Source organism: Amia ocellicauda, chromosome 3 (assembly GCF_036373705.1).
Source record: "Amia ocellicauda isolate fAmiCal2 chromosome 3, fAmiCal2.hap1, whole genome shotgun sequence".
In the NCBI taxonomy this organism is placed as follows: domain Eukaryota; kingdom Metazoa; phylum Chordata; class Actinopteri; order Amiiformes; family Amiidae; genus Amia; species Amia ocellicauda.
This window is the reverse complement of record NC_089852.1, coordinates 57,224,815-57,242,845: the sequence shown is the minus strand read 5'-3', so window position 1 is coordinate 57,242,845 and position 18,031 is coordinate 57,224,815.

Here is an 18,031-nt window from a genome sequence, read left to right as displayed (position 1 = left end):
AAACCCTAGAAATGGTTGTGCGTGAAAATCCCAGTAACTGAGCAGATTGTGAAATACTCAGACCGGCCCGTCTGGCACCAACAACCATGCCACGCTCAAAATTGCTTAAATCACCTTTCATTCCCATTCAGACATTCAGTTTGGAGTTCAGGAGATTGTCTTGATCAGGACCACACCCCTAAATGCATTGAAGCAACTGCCATGTGATTGGTTGATTAGATAATTGCATTAATGAGAAATTGAACAGGTGTTCCTAATAATCCTTTAGGTGAGTGTATATGTATGTATGTGTATGTATGTCCAATTGCTTTGACAATACAAATGAAATGAATTGAGAGAGAGAGAGAGAGAGAGAGAGAGAGGAATATGAGCTCCTAAAAAACATTTGTTTTTATACATAAGCGGATTTAATTTGTCATTTACAAATGAATATATAGCACTATAAACATACACAGAAGACATGGAATAGAAATTCAGAAGAAAAAGTATTCAAAAAATAATAATTTTAAGAGAAACACAAAAAGAAGAAAGCAGAGAGACAGTTCAGGAAGAAAAGTCAGAAAAGAAAAGCTGAAGACAAGAATTGGAGGTAAGAGACAAATAATTAAACAAAAAAATATGTATTAATAAAATAAATAAGCATTCTCAGTAGTTGACTCAGCCAATGAAAATGCAGAGCTCCGATTTGAATAGAGTGACAGTAGGAGAGAGCCCAACTGCCACTGAGACTGATAGAAATCTATCGAACAGCAGTCTGACTGCAGAGCTGCCTTTTGAAATCCGATACCCTGAAGACATTCGCTCTGCACAGGCTAAGAAGGACTACAAACAAGCTGTGATGAGAGCATCTCCTGAGACCCTCATCCTAGACTACACCGGTAAAGGAGAAAACAGGGTCAAGAACAATCTACTGTTCTACACCGCCTTTCACAAAACCCTGTGCCAGACATACCCCAATAACAACAAGAGGGGCATTAACAGAGGCAGGCAGATCTCAGTGCTGGTAGAGAAAGACACAGACAGTGTGATGCTCACTTTTAATGTATACCACAACGGGACCATCATGGTGCAGGGCAGCGAGAGCAGCCTGGACCAATTAGCTCTCGGCTTCCACACCTCAAAGCAGCAGACTGAGGTAGAGAAACAAGAGCCAGAGCCGGCCACCCTGCAGTCTGCCCCCAGCGACACGGAGCCAGACAGTGCCCCATCTCCCACAGACTGCCCCCCTGTCTCCCCAAAACTCTCCAGCAACATTAAAACACTAAAGGAATGCCTATCAGTGCTGGAGCTGGAGTTTGCGGAGTTCAGGGAGCAGACCTTGAGCACCCTGGCCCAGACCTCCTTGTGCGATCAGCTCCGGGATGAGATGCACAGACTAAAGATGCAGCACAAGGCTGAGATCCATGAGCTGAGAGCAGCAGTGAGAGACCTGGAGGAGCAGAGCCAAACCCTGAGGACGGAGCTGCGCAGAGCGAGGGAGGAGCTGACCAGGACACCCCAGCACAGCTAGCTGAGGAGCCTGCAGAGCCAGCTGGAGGAGCTAAGAGAGGAGCTACACATCACTGGAGCACAGAGACTGCACTGCACTGACCCCACAACACCTCCAACCCCTGACGCACCCACTGATCCACCCACACTCCCCACCACTCCTGACACACCCACTATCACCAGACCTGCCACTAATACACAACCCCCTGAAACGCCACTCCCCCAAAACACACCCGCTGCCCCCACCACTCCCGACGCAAACCCGGAGTGGCAGGTCAACGCAGAGGTGGTCATTCTGAGCGAATCCAATGGGAAGTTCCTGGTTGAGAGGCGCCTCTTCCCTGGGCGAAAAGTGAAAAAGCTTTGGTGCTCCACAGCACAGAGAGCCCTGGAGCTGCTCTCCAAGAGGAGGCTTTGCCAAGTCAAACACATCCTCATCCACACCGGCACTAACGACCTGAGTGCCCGCAGGGGCGATGTGGCCTCAGCCCTGAGACAGGTAGCAACGAAAGCCACAGAGGAATTCCCAACTGCCAAAATTTCCATCTCCACACTGCTGCCCCGCACAGACGTGCCCCTGCACATCATCCAGGCCATCAACGCAGAAGTGTCCCGAAGATGTGCCCTCCTCCCCAACGTCCACCTGGCACACCACTGAGACATCCAGCCACATCACCTGTATGACCACGTCCACCTCAACAAGACGGGTGTGAGGATCATCTCAAAGGCCCTCAAGGACACAACCCTGGGCCGAAACCCCACACACCCCCACCTCGAGACCAGGAGCAAACCCCCCAGCCCCCGGCCACATCCCCAGCCACCGGCTCCACCCCAGCCCCAGCCCCTGAGACCCCGCGGCCCCATTCCCCACCCCCCCATCCCCAGAGGGCCCGTCCAGCACAGCAGAGCGGACAGCCGGGGACCAGCACAGCCACACAGCCACGCAGCAGCGGCTTCCAGAGCCTGGAGGCCCGATGCTGCCCAGCTGGCCCAGATAAGGCAACTCCTCAGTGTCATCTGTACCACACTGCTGAGTTAACTGAGCCTCAACACACATATATATGGTTGTGGAGATGGAGAGTAAGAAAAAATGTGATTTAATTATTCTGATATTTTGATGCAAAGATAAAATCTTTGAGTGATTATTATGTATATCCATATATAATTATTATTAGTAATATAATATCAGTTGTAGACCACAAATTAAACTTTCTTATGTAGAAGAGACAAGTATAATAAAATATATTAACATGTCCTTTAAAATAAGCAGTTGGAATATGCAGGGTTTACGCTCCTCAACTTTTGGAATGAAGAGCACAGGCCCTGAACTGATCAACACTGTAAATAGTTCAGATGTTTTCATTCTTGTAGAGACTTGGTGCTGTGCAGATATGTCTATACACTGGATGGATACAATGGATACAGGGAGCTGATTGTGCCCTCCTATAAAAAAAGTCAGGTGTGGCAGGGCCTCGTGGGGGATTATCGTGTGGTACAGGGAGGAGCTCCGAGCAGCCCTATGCCCAGTACAGAGAGGAGACACACACCTGTGGATGAAAATCAGAAAAGACACCCTACAAAATAACACAGATATATACCTATGTGCAATTTATATGCCACCCGCAGACTCCCCCTACTATAATGAGGAAGGCTTTCATGAGCTTCAAAACGAAATCTGCCACTTCCAGACCCTGGGCTCTGTACTGCAGTGTGGCGATCTCAATGCCAGGACTGGCAGAGAGATGGACTACATCAATACAGAGGGGAACACACACCTGTTCGGAGACTCCCCGCTGTGCCACACACACACCTCCACACTGACACAGCCACGACAGCGTGGTAAACAAGAGCAGGAAGCAGGTAGTGCGCCTATGTAAAAGCCTGGGTCTATATATCATCAATGGCAGGACCAGGGGGTACTCTCTGGGGAGATTCACATACTGCTCGGCTCTGGGCAGCAGTGTGGTGGACTACGCCATAACTGACCTGGACCCACAAGCCAACAATGCGTTTATAGTCAGACAACAATCTCCACTATCAGACCACAGCCAAATAACACTTTACCTAAAAAGATCAGCGCAGCCACAAGTCAGAGCCAAACTTCCCACAAAACTGGTCTCCCTGCCACCCAGTTAGAGATGGTCAGAGCCCAGCACAGAGAACTACACAAGAGCCCTGAATAGTGATGAGATTGAAAACATGTTAGACAGATATCAATCCTCACACTATCAAATAAACCAAAACGGAATAAACTCAGCCACCAAAACACTGAATGAAATATTTGAGAGACTGGCTTTAAAATCAAACATTAAAACAATTAAAAATCAAAATATGAAGTCGTCTAAAAGAAAAAAAGAACAGTGGTGTGACCAGGAGTGTGAAACTTCTAGGAAACACCTGAGACATCTCTCCAACACTAAACACAGAGAGCCCGACAACCAGGAGGCTCGCCTCAGCTACTGCCAGGCCCTGCGGCACTACAAGCAACTCCTCAGTAAGAAAAAAGACCACTATATGGGCAGAATAAATACCCCAAAAACAAAAAATGAAATACCAATTCAAAATGGAGAAATCTGGAAAACACACTTTGAAAAACTTTACCAAAATGTTGAAAACAATCCAAAGCCAGAACAGGTTAAAATATTAAAAAACCTAAATAAATTGGAAGAAATCATTAAGAATAACCAAAATCCCTTAGATAACCCATTTACAATACAGGAACTAAAACATCAACTCAAAATCCTCAAACCCAGGAAAGCCAGCGGCCCCGACAGCATCAGCCCTGAGATGCTGAAGCACAGCAGCCCGCAGCTGCAGGAGGCTCTGCTCAAACTCTTTAACCTGGTGCTGAGAGCCGGGTGTTTCCCTGAGGTCGGGAATCAAGGATTGATCACCCCGATTTTTAAAAGTGGAGACAAATTAGACCCCAATAACTACTGGGGCAGCTGTGTGAGCAGTAACCTGGGGAAGGTGTTCTGCAGTATCATCAACGCCCAGATACTGGCCTTCCTTACCAAGCACAGTGTCCTGAATAAGAGTCAGATTGGCTTCCTACCAAAACACCGCACAACCGATCATATTTACACTCTACACACCCTCATAAATAAATATACCCAAAACAATAAAGGAAAAATATTTGCCTGTTTTGTAGACTTTAGAAAGGCATTTGACTCAATCTGGCACAAGGGATTATTTTATAAACTTCTACAGAGTGGTGTAGGGGGTAAAGTTTATGACATCATTAAATCAATGTATTCTGAAAACAAATGCGGAGTTCAAATTGGCAACTCAAGAACAGAGTTCTTCACTCAGGGGCGGGGAGTGAGACAGGGCTGCAGTCTGAGTCCAACACTGTTCAACATCTACATCATCGAGTTGGCCACAGTGTTGGAGCAGTCTGACGCCCGCAGCCTAACTCTCCATGACACAGAGATCAAGTTCCTGCTCTATGCAGACGACCTGGTGCTGCTGTCGCCCACAGAGCAGGGGCTTCAGCAGAACCTGGCGCTGCTAGAGCAGTACTGTCAGAAATGGGCCCTGGCAGTCAATCTGGACAAGACCAGAGTTATGGTTTTCCAGAAAAAAGCCCCATCTCAGGGAAACAGGTACCGCTTCACTCTGGGCAGCACTGGATTAGAGCACTGCACCAGATACAACTACCTTGGCCTGACCATCAGTGCGTCAGGGAGCTTCAGCCTGGCTATAAACGCATTAAAAGACAAGGCACGCCAGGCATTTTATGCCATAAAGACACAATTTGGGAAAACAACAATACCAATAACTATTTGGATTAAAATATTAAACTCCATCATCCAACCAATCCTGCTATATGGGAGCGAAGTGTGGGGTCCCCTCATGAACCTCAATAACAACAATTGGGACAAAAGCCCCATGGAAATATTCCACCTAGAATTTAATAAAAACATCTTACACGTACACAGAAACGCCCCCACGGCTCTGAGGCTCACAGAGCCCGAACACACAATGACCAAAACAACAACAATTGGGAAAATTGACATGTACCTGAAAAGCAAATACACAAAAGATTAGAGACACGAATTAGAATTACAAAACAAATTGGAATGCTACCGGGCCCTGAATAGAAACATTACATTGGCTGAATACTTAAAAATCCAAAATATAAAAGAGAGACAAAATCTAACTAAATACAGGCTCAGTGACCACAGCCTCGCCATTGAAAAAGGCCGCTACAGAAAATTCTGGGTTGCCAGAGAAGAGCGGCTGTGCAGCCAGTGTGACCTAGGGGAGGTCGAAACACAGGCGCATTTCCTGCTGTCCTGCCCTAAATACACAAAAATCAGGGAGACATACTTTAAAATATTAAAAATGCATATCCCTGAGTTCAGCATGATCCCCGATTGCTGCAAACTCCCCGTCCTGCTGGGAGAGGAGGAGCGCACTGCCTTCTTAGCAGCGCAATATGTATCCACCTGCCACAGCCTGTGAGACAGTGTGTAGACACCAGCCTGTGGCACTCCATTTGCAAAACAAAATAAAAACAGTGATTTTTCTGATGTCATGACACAAATTTTGATACAAACAACAAATATGGTTTATATCCTACTTAATTTTATTTCAATGTGTACTATATTTGTTCCACTGAATCTTGTATTGCAATGTTTTGTCTTGATTGATAGAGCATTTGTATCTGCTTTGGCAATATTGTGATAGATCATGCCAATAAAGCACCTTTGAATTGAATTGAAATGAATTGACAGACAGACAGACACACGCACACACACACACACACACACACACACACACACAGAGCCAGCCAGCCAGACAGCCAGCCAGCTCAGCCATGACATCACGAGCCTCTCTCAGCTGACTGCTATGACATCACAGAGCACGTACATTCCGTTCCTTGCCGTCTGTCAACCACTCAGTCACTGCCAGCCAGACTGGCTGGCTGGCTGGATGGGGGGGCTGCTTGCTGCTGCTGCGTATCTTAGCAAGCTAATTTGCCTGACCGGCCTTCCTACTCCTATGCCCAAATGCCCACCTAAGCCCGATCTGCTGTTCACCTGGATCACAGCTCCGCCCCAACAAGGCAGATCCTCCCAAAAATGGTACAAACTGATCCACGTTCCCCTCCACGGAAAGCTTTAGCCCAAAATAAGGGACACATTCTGTAACAACATAACGAATGCCCACCCAACCTGTGACAAAACTGAGAAAAAAGAAAAACGCTCAGTCCTCCTGGTGGAGGGACACACAGCCACCCTGGCTGCCCAATATGTCAGCGCCTACCACAGCCTGAGGGACACAGTGACACACGAGCACCGGCTGTAAATATAATGTAAATACTCGTTTGTAATGCATGTCATTGTATTTCAAAAAGGAATCTGGAAATAGTAAACCTATTTTCTTTATTTGAATGTATTAAAGATCACATTTTATTACATTTTCTTTTTCTGTACTTCATTACATTATATTGAGATTCATAATTCTATTATTTATTTTCCGTATGTATGTATGTATGTATTATTGTATGGAAGGAAAGTTAGAAATGATTTTCTCAAACCTGTTTTTCTCTCTTGTATACTTAAGAAAGATAAGGTCAAGCTAGAAGGTCAGGAGGCCATAAGGTAGTTTGATTTCTGTTTGTTATTTACGATGAGAACCTTGGAGACAATGTCAAACGGTATGACCTACGTGCCTGTTCCTTAAAACCATGTGTAGATCTATGAACTCTGTTCTATAATGAAATATGTTCTGCTTAGTTAGCCTTTAAGATAACATAGTAATGATTTTCTAGCATGTATGTATGTATGTATGTATGTCCAATTGCTTTGACAATACAAATGAATTGAATTGAGAGGGAGAGAGAGAGAGAGAGAGAGAGAGAGACAGACAGACAGACAGACTGACAAACACAAACAGACACACACACACACACACACACACACACACACAGACACACACACAGCCAGCCAGCCAGCCAGCCAGCCAGCTCAGCGATGACATCACAAGCCTCTCTCAGCTGACTGCTATGACATCACAGAGCATGAACATTCCGTTGCTTGCCGTCTGTCAACCACTCAGTCACTGCCAGCCAGACTGGCTGGCTGGCTGGATGGGGGGGCTGCTTGCTGCTGCTGTGTACCTTAGCAAGCTTATTTGCTTGACCGGCCTTCCTACTCCTCTGCCCACATGCCCACCTATGCCCGATCTGCTGTTCACCTGGATCACAGCTCCGCCCCAACAAGGCAGATCCTCCCAAAAATGGTACAAACTGATCCACGTTCCCCTCCACAGAAAGCTTTAGCCCAAAATAAGGGACACATTCTGCCCAATATGTCAGCGCCAACCACAGCCTGAGGGACACAGTGACACACGAGCACCGGCTGTAAATATAATGTAAATACTCGTTTGTAATGCATGTCATTGTATTTCAAAAAAGGAATCTGGAAATGGTATACCTATTTTCTTTATTTGTATGTATTAAAGATCACATTTTATTACATTTTCTTTTTCTGTACTTCATTACATCTTATTGTGATTCATAATTCTATTATTTATTTTCCGTGTATATGTATGTATGTATGTATTGTGACAAACCAAGGGGCAGGGTCATACATGGCAGATATGTCAGGCCAGGTCTGCTGCAAGGTGTGTGCTCTAGGGTAGAATACCGACCCTAGGCAACTACACTCCCCAGAAACCCTCAGGCAGCCATTCTAGCACCTAATGTGGTCACTTGGTGTTACTTCCTCAATTATTCACCAGGTATATAAGGCGGGCCTGAGAGAGAGAGAAGTGAGAGACAATAGGGTGAGTTATCTGGAAAACAGAGGTAGCTCATAAGGAGAAAGCCAAGACTTTTTTATTCCAGACTTTGTTTAAAATAGAATGATTATGTAAGATTAGTTACAACTCCAGTGTGAGTTAGGTTTTGTTTTCAGATTTGTTTTGTTTGAAGTAAACATACAGGCACAGCCCTGTATTTGCAACCTCCTCCCTGGGTCATGACTGGTTTTTACTCCTAAGAAGATCACAGAGAAGACCCGCACACGTGTACAGCCAAGGCGTTTTGTCACATTTGGTGTAGAATGCGGGCAGCACCTCATGAAACCCAGACTGGCTGAGTGAATTTTTTTATCCAAAAAAAAAAAAACTACAGGCTGTAATAGCCCAACAGGAAGCGACCAGGGTGCAGCAGGTGGCTCACCAGGATGCTATGCGGATGCATCAGGAAGCACTGCAGGTCCAGCATGATACAAATAAAATGTTTAGAGAAGAGCAGGAAAAGGTGACTAAAGAGCTGAAAGAGAGTGTTGAAGCACTTGCAACCAGGATTGGGCCACAGGGGGCTGCAACCCATTCCACTCCCCGCACCAATCACTTTCTGCAGAAAATGACAAAACAGGACGATGTTGAGGCCTTCCTTATGACCTTTGAGAGGACAGCAGAGAGAGGGATGGCCAAAAGATTCCTGGGCAGGGCTTGTGGCACCTTATCTGGCAGGGGATGCACAGAAAGCGTACTTTGATCTGGAGCTGAAGGACGCCCAGGACTATGATAAATTGAAAGCGGAGATAATGACCCGATTGGGCGTGACCACCGCAGTGAGGGCACATCGGTTTCAGCAGTGGGCCTACCAACCAGGACAACCAATCCGAACGCAGATGTTTGATCTGATCCATCTGGCCAGGAAATGGCTACAGCCAGAGGTCCATTCATCAGCCGAGGTGGTGGAGGCCATAGTCCTTGACAACTACCAATGCTGTTTGCCCAAGGACGTTCGACGCTGGGTTGGCCAGAATGAGGTGCTGTCCGCTGACACCTTGGTGGCCATTGTAGAGCGGTTCTATACAGCCGGAGCAGCAGAGCATGTACCGGAGGTTAAAAACTCGTTCCCCAGGCCATGACGAACCAGCGGACCGGGTAATATGGTTCCAAAGTACTCTGGGAAACATGACGCGCTGGGTTGGAAGAAAAGAGCAAGACTGGGGGGGGGCAAAGGTGGGGCCTAAAGCCGAGACTAAGGGTTATAGGGGGTCACCATCACAACCAATTGTCTGCTACAATTGTGACAAAGTAGGACATATTGCGGCCCACTGCCCAGGTAGAGAGGAACCAATGCAATGTAATGTGTGTGATATGGGGAAAGAGAAACCGGTATTTTATGCCTGCCCTGTTGGGACGGATGTTTTCATAGGCGGAGTACCTAATCCAAAACACATGTGTACAGTGATAGTCGATGAGAAAGAAGTGGCTGCTCTACTCGACTCTGGCAGTATGGTTACACTGGTCACAGAAAAATTAGTAGCGACCAACAAGCTGGATAGACATCAGGAGCTCAGTATCACATGCACACATGGTGACACACGCCCCTATCCCACAGCCCTTGTAAACATACAGACAGAGGCCGGGAAACTAGATTACGAAGTCGGTGTGGTACCCAACATGCCATATGATGTGATACTGGGACGATATTTTCCTAATTTTGGAAAACTAGATAGAAAACATAGTAAATTGGAAATGCACACTGAAAACTGTAAGCCAGAAGTTGCCTCGATCCCACAACTAGAGCTAAAAGTAGACCTGGTTCCAGTTGAGTCGACAGTGAAGGTTTTGGTTGGGGAAAATTAAACTGAAAACATAGGGGTGGAATGTAGTGACGTAGATGACCCTATGGAGGGTGAGGAACCCAGCACTAGCAGGGTGGGTGAGAATCCATTCATAGAGACCCCTGAAGCTGACAATGTAGAAGTGTCAGTGTTAGAGGGACTCCCCACTGATTTTGGCAGCGCACAGGTGCGAGATCTCACTCTACACTATGCTAAAGAAAATGTGAAGGTAGTAAATGGGACCCCTATGACTACTGCAGACCCGCCAACAGCTTATCCTTATTTTATGGTAAAAAATGACCTATTGTACCGTGTAAATAAGATAGGGGTGGACATTGTGGAGCAATTGCTAGTTCCCACCCCATTCAGACGAACAGTTCTCAATCTGGCACATGGGCATATCCTGGGGGGACATCTGGGGATGGACAAAACCAAGGATAGACTCCTGAGGAGGTTTTACTGGCCAGGCGTACATGCAGACGTGACAGAACATTGTAGCTCATGTCCTGAATGTCAACTACATGCTCCTAAACCAGCCTTCAGAAGCCCACTGGTCCCTTTGCCCATCATTGAGACCCCCTTTGCTAGGATAGCTATGGATGTGGTGGGACCTCTCCCAAAATCAGCCAGAGGGCATCAGTATATACTGGTTATTTTGGATTATGCCACCAGGTACCCAGAAGCCATTCCACTGCGGACCATGGCTTCAAAAGGTATTGCAAAAGAGCTAATGTTGATGTGTAGTAGGGTGGGGATACCGAGGGAGATATTAACAGATCAGGGCACACCCTTTATGTCTAAGGTTATGACCGATCTGTGTAAATTGTTGCAGGTTAAGCAGTTGAGAACATCAGTCTACCACCCACAAACAGATGGGTTGGTTGAGAGATTTAATAGGACCCTGAAGTCCATGCTAAGAAAGGTAATCGATAAGGATGGGAAAAATTGGGAATTCATGCTGCCCTACTTGATGTCTGCCATTAGGGAAGTCCCACAGGCTTCCCTGGGCTTTTCGCCTTTTGAACTGTTATATGGGAGGCACCCCAGGGGGATATTAGACATAGCCCGTGAAACGTGGGAACACGAGTCCACTCCTTTCCGGAGTGTAGTCGAGCACATCAATGCTATGCAAGAGAGAATAGCCACAGTCACTCCCATTGTGAGAGAGCACCTAAGGCAGGCACAGGAAAACCAACAATTCGCCTATAATCGTCAGGCTACACTGAGGGTGTTCCAGCCTGGTGATAGGGTGTTGGTGTTGGTTCCCACTGTAGAATGTAAATTTCTGGCTACGTGGATGGGACCTTATGAGATTATAGAGCGAATACGGGAAGTGAACTATAAGGTTCAGCAACCCGGCCGCCGACCCCCAGAACAAATATATCATGTCAACTTAATAAAAGCCTGGAAGGACAGGGAAGTGTTGATGTTGACTTACCCCCCTCAGCCACTAGGGACACCGAAGGTGAATATTGCAGCTGCCTTGTCACCTGACCAGTTGAAGGAGGTGAACGACTTGATAATACGTAATAGGGAAGTTTTCTCAGGCATACCGGGGCGTACCCATTTAGTCTCTCACAACATTGTGTCTCTCCCAGGAAAGAAGGTAAATATGAGGCCTTACAGGGTACCAGAAGCTCGCAGGAACACTATTAGAAATGAGGTTAAGGAAATGCTGGAGGCAGGGGTTATTGAAGAATCCCACAGTGAGTGGTCCAGCCCTATAGTCATGGTTTCCAAACCTGATGGCTCCTGGAGATTCTGTAATGATTTTAGAAAGGTTAATGAAATTTCAAAGTTTGATGCATACCCAATGCCCCGAGTAGATGAATTGTTAGAGAATATTGGGAATGCTCGCTATATTTCAACTATTGACTTAGCCAAGGGCTACTGGCAGATTCCCTTGACCCCGGGTGCCAAAGAAAAAACAGCCTTTGCAACCCCAGATGGTCTGTTTCACTACACAGTGATGCCCTTTGGCCTGCATGGTGCTCCTGCCACCTTTCAAAGGTTGATGGACCACATACTTAGACCACACAGGACGTATGCGGCAACATATTTAGATGATGTGGTCATTCACAGTCCAGATTGGGAATCACATTTGTCTCAGCTCCAAGCGGTATTGGATTCAATACATGCAGCAGGCCTGATGGCTAATCCAACCAAATGCAATTTGGGGTTGGAAGAGGCCAAATACTTGGGCTATACAGTAGGGAGGGGTATGGTGAAACCCCAAATATCCAAGGTTGAAGCCATAAACTCTTGGCCTAGGCCTGTCAATAAAAAGCAGGTTAGGGCATTTTTAGGGTTAACTGGGTATTACCCGAGGTTTATTCCCAACTATGCTACCTTAGCGGCCCCTCTGACTGATATGACTAAGGCTACAGAACCCAATATGGTTAGATGGGGTGATACAGCAAACCGGGCTTTCCGGAGCCTACAGGAGGCGCTCTGCCGCAACCCCGTTTTAATGGTACCTGACTTTCAGAAAGAATTTATAGTCCAGACGGACGCCTCTGAGGTGGGGATCGGAGTGGTTTTGTCCCAAAGAATGGGTGATCACGAACACCCGGTGTTGTTCCTTAGCAGAAAGTTGGAATCCAATGAAATAAATTATTTGGTAGTTGAAAAAGAATGTTTGGCAGTGAAGTGGGCTTTGGACAGTCTTCGATACTATTTGTTGGGCAGGCACTTCACCCTGATCACTGACCATGCCCCCCTCACTTGGATGCATCGTTCGAAAGACAGGAATGCCCGTGTGATGAGGTGGTTTTTGAGTCTCCAACATTTTCATTTCACCCTGCAGCACAGGCCAGGGAAGGCCATGGGGAATGTTGATGGGCTGTCCCGGGTGCATGCTTTTTTGCGGCTGTCGCTCGACCTATGGGGTCGCAGCTGGGGGGGAGGATGTGGGACAAACCAAGGGGCAGGGTCATACATGGCAGATATGTCAGGCCAGGTCTGCTGCAAGGTCTGCACTCTAGGGAAGAAAACCGACCCTAGACAACTACACTCCCCAGAAACCCTCAGGCAGCCTAATGTGGTCACTTGGTGCTACTTCCTCAATTATTCACCAAGTATATAAGGCGGAAAGATAGAGTCAAGCTAGAAGGTCAGGCCAGAAGCTAGTTTGATTTCTGTTTGTTATTTACGATGAGAACCTTGGAAACAATGTCAAACGGTATGACCTACGTGCCTGTTCCCTAAAACCATGTGTAGACCTATGGACTCTGTTCTATCATGATATATGTTCTGCTTAGTTAGCCTTTAAGATAACATAGTAATGACTTTCTAGCATATATGCATGTATGTATGTATGTATATACACTCACCTAAAGGATTATTAGGAACACCACACTAATACTGTGTTTGACCCCCTTTCGCCTTCAGAACTGCTTTAATTCTACGTGGCATTGCTTCAACAAGGTGCTGAAAGCATTCTTTAGAAATGTTGGCCCATATTGATAGGATAGCATCTTGCAGTTGATGGAGATTTGTGGGATGCACATCCAGGGCACGAAGCTCCCGTTCCACCACATCCCAAAGATGCTCTATTGGGTTGAGATCTGGTGACTGTGGGGGCCAGTTTAGTACAGTGAACTCATTGTCATGTTCAAGAAACCAATTTGAAATGATTCGACCTTTGTGACATGGTGCATTATCCTGCTGGAAGTAGCCATCAGAGGATGGGTACATGGTGGTCATAAAGGGATGGACATGGTCAGAAACAATGCTCAGGTAGGCCGTAGCATTTAAACGATGCCCAATTGGCACTAAGGGGCCTAAAGTGTGCCAAGAAGACATCCCCCACACCATTACACCACCACCACCAGCCTGCACAGTGGTAACAAGACATGATGGATCCATGTTCTCATTCTGTTTACGCCAAATTCTGACTCTACCATCTGAATGTCTCACCTCTTTTTCCTATTTGTAGTGGAGATGAGTGGTACCCGGTGGGGTCTTCTGCTGTTGTAGCCCATCCGCCTCAAGGTTGTACGTGTTGTGGCTTCACAAATGCTTTGCTGCATACCTCGTTTGTAACGAGTGGTTATTTCAGTCAAAGTTGCTCTTCTATCAGCTTGACTCAGTCGGCCCATTCTCCTCTGACCTCTAGCATCAACAAGGCATTTTCGCCCACAGGACTGCCGCATACTGGATGTTTTTCCCTTTTCACACCATTCTTTGTAAACCCTAGAAATGGTTGTGCGTGAAAATCCCAGTAACTGAGCAGATTGTGAAATACTCAGACCGGCCCGTCTGGCACCAACAACCATGCCACGCTCAAAATTGCTTAAATCACCTTTCATTCCCATTCAGACATTCAGTTTGGAGTTCAGGAGATTGTCTTGATCAGGACCACACCCCTAAATGCATTGAAGCAACTGCCATGTGATTGGTTGATTAGATAATTGCATTAATGAGAAATTGAACAGGTGTTCCTAATAATCCTTTAGGTGAGTGTATATGTATGTATGTGTATGTATGTCCAATTGCTTTGACAATACAAATGAAATGAATTGAGAGAGAGAGAGAGAGAGAGAGAGAGAGAGAGAGATATGAGCTCCTAAAAAACATTTGTTTTTATACATAAGCGGATTTAATTTGTCATTTACAAATGAATATATAGCACTATAAACATACACAGAAGACATGGAATAGAAATTCAGAAGAAAAAGTATTCAAAAAATAATAATTTTAAGAGAAACACAAAAAGAAGAAAGCAGAGAGACAGTTCAGGAAGAAAAGTCAGAAAAGAAAAGCTGAAGACAAGAATTGGAGGTAAGAGACAAATAATTAAACAAAAAAATATGTATTAATAAAATAAATAAGCATTCTCAGTAGTTGACTCAGCCAATGAAAATGCAGAGCTCCGATTTGAATAGAGTGACAGTAGGAGAGAGCCCAACTGCCACTGAGACTGATAGAAATCTATCGAACAGCAGTCTGACTGCAGAGCTGCCTTTTGAAATCCGATACCCTGAAGACATTCGCTCTGCACAGGCTAAGAAGGACTACAAACAAGCTGTGATGAGAGCATCTCCTGAGACCCTCATCCTAGACTACACCGGTAAAGGAGAAAACAGGGTCAAGAACAATCTACTGTTCTACACCGCCTTTCACAAAACCCTGTGCCAGACATACCCCAATAACAACAAGAGGGGCATTAACAGAGGCAGGCAGATCTCAGTGCTGGTAGAGAAAGACACAGACAGTGTGATGCTCACTTTTAATGTATACCACAACGGGACCATCATGGTGCAGGGCAGCGAGAGCAGCCTGGACCAATTAGCTCTCGGCTTCCACACCTCAAAGCAGCAGACTGAGGTAGAGAAACAAGAGCCAGAGCCGGCCACCCTGCAGTCTGCCCCCAGCGACACGGAGCCAGACAGTGCCCCATCTCCCACAGACTGCCCCCCTGTCTCCCCAAAACTCTCCAGCAACATTAAAACACTAAAGGAATGCCTATCAGTGCTGGAGCTGGAGTTTGCGGAGTTCAGGGAGCAGACCTTGAGCACCCTGGCCCAGACCTCCTTGTGCGATCAGCTCCGGGATGAGATGCACAGACTAAAGATGCAGCACAAGGCTGAGATCCATGAGCTGAGAGCAGCAGTGAGAGACCTGGAGGAGCAGAGCCAAACCCTGAGGACGGAGCTGCGCAGAGCGAGGGAGGAGCTGACCAGGACACCCCAGCACAGCTAGCTGAGGAGCCTGCAGAGCCAGCTGGAGGAGCTAAGAGAGGAGCTACACATCACTGGAGCACAGAGACTGCACTGCACTGACCCCACAACACCTCCAACCCCTGACGCACCCACTGATCCACCCACACTCCCCACCACTCCTGACACACCCACTATCACCAGACCTGCCACTAATACACAACCCCCTGAAACGCCACTCCCCCAAAACACACCCGCTGCCCCCACCACTCCCGACGCAAACCCGGAGTGGCAGGTCAACGCAGAGGTGGTCATTCTGAGCGAATCCAATGGGAAGTTCCTGGTTGAGAGGCGCCTCTTCCCTGGGCGAAAAGTGAAAAAGCTTTGGTGCTCCACAGCACAGAGAGCCCTGGAGCTGCTCTCCAAGAGGAGGCTTTGCCAAGTCAAACACATCCTCATCCACACCGGCACTAACGACCTGAGTGCCCGCAGGGGCGATGTGGCCTCAGCCCTGAGACAGGTAGCAACGAAAGCCACAGAGGAATTCCCAACTGCCAAAATTTCCATCTCCACACTGCTGCCCCGCACAGACGTGCCCCTGCACATCATCCAGGCCATCAACGCAGAAGTGTCCCGAAGATGTGCCCTCCTCCCCAACGTCCACCTGGCACACCACTGAGACATCCAGCCACATCACCTGTATGACCACGTCCACCTCAACAAGACGGGTGTGAGGATCATCTCAAAGGCCCTCAAGGACACAACCCTGGGCCGAAACCCCACACACCCCCACCTCGAGACCAGGAGCAAACCCCCCAGCCCCCGGCCACATCCCCAGCCACCGGCTCCACCCCAGCCCCAGCCCCTGAGACCCCGCGGCCCCATTCCCCACCCCCCCATCCCCAGAGGGCCCGTCCAGCACAGCAGAGCGGACAGCCGGGGACCAGCACAGCCACACAGCCACGCAGCAGCGGCTTCCAGAGCCTGGAGGCCCGATGCTGCCCAGCTGGCCCAGATAAGGCAACTCCTCAGTGTCATCTGTACCACACTGCTGAGTTAACTGAGCCTCAACACACATATATATGGTTGTGGAGATGGAGAGTAAGAAAAAATGTGATTTAATTATTCTGATATTTTGATGCAAAGATAAAATCTTTGAGTGATTATTATGTATATCCATATATAATTATTATTAGTAATATAATATCAGTTGTAGACCACAAATTAAACTTTCTTATGTAGAAGAGACAAGTATAATAAAATATATTAACATGTCCTTTAAAATAAGCAGTTGGAATATGCAGGGTTTACGCTCCTCAACTTTTGGAATGAAGAGCACAGGCCCTGAACTGATCAACACTGTAAATAGTTCAGATGTTTTCATTCTTGTAGAGACTTGGTGCTGTGCAGATATGTCTATACACTGGATGGATACAATGGATACAGGGAGCTGATTGTGCCCTCCTATAAAAAAAGTCAGGTGTGGCAGGGCCTCGTGGGGGATTATCGTGTGGTACAGGGAGGAGCTCCGAGCAGCCCTATGCCCAGTACAGAGAGGAGACACACACCTGTGGATGAAAATCAGAAAAGACACCCTACAAAATAACACAGATATATACCTATGTGCAATTTATATGCCACCCGCAGACTCCCCCTACTATAATGAGGAAGGCTTTCATGAGCTTCAAAACGAAATCTGCCACTTCCAGACCCTGGGCTCTGTACTGCAGTGTGGCGATCTCAATGCCAGGACTGGCAGAGAGATGGACTACATCAATACAGAGGGGAACACACACCTGTTCGGAGACTCCCCGCTGTGCCACACACACACCTCCACACTGACACAGCCACGACAGCGTGGTAAACAAGAGCAGGAAGCAGGTAGTGCGCCTATGTAAAAGCCTGGGTCTATATATCATCAATGGCAGGACCAGGGGGTACTCTCTGGGGAGATTCACATACTGCTCGGCTCTGGGCAGCAGTGTGGTGGACTACGCCATAACTGACCTGGACCCACAAGCCAACAATGCGTTTATAGTCAGACAACAATCTCCACTATCAGACCACAGCCAAATAACACTTTACCTAAAAAGATCAGCGCAGCCACAAGTCAGAGCCAAACTTCCCACAAAACTGGTCTCCCTGCCACCCAGTTAGAGATGGTCAGAGCCCAGCACAGAGAACTACACAAGAGCCCTGAATAGTGATGAGATTGAAAACATGTTAGACAGATATCAATCCTCACACTATCAAATAAACCAAAACGGAATAAACTCAGCCACCAAAACA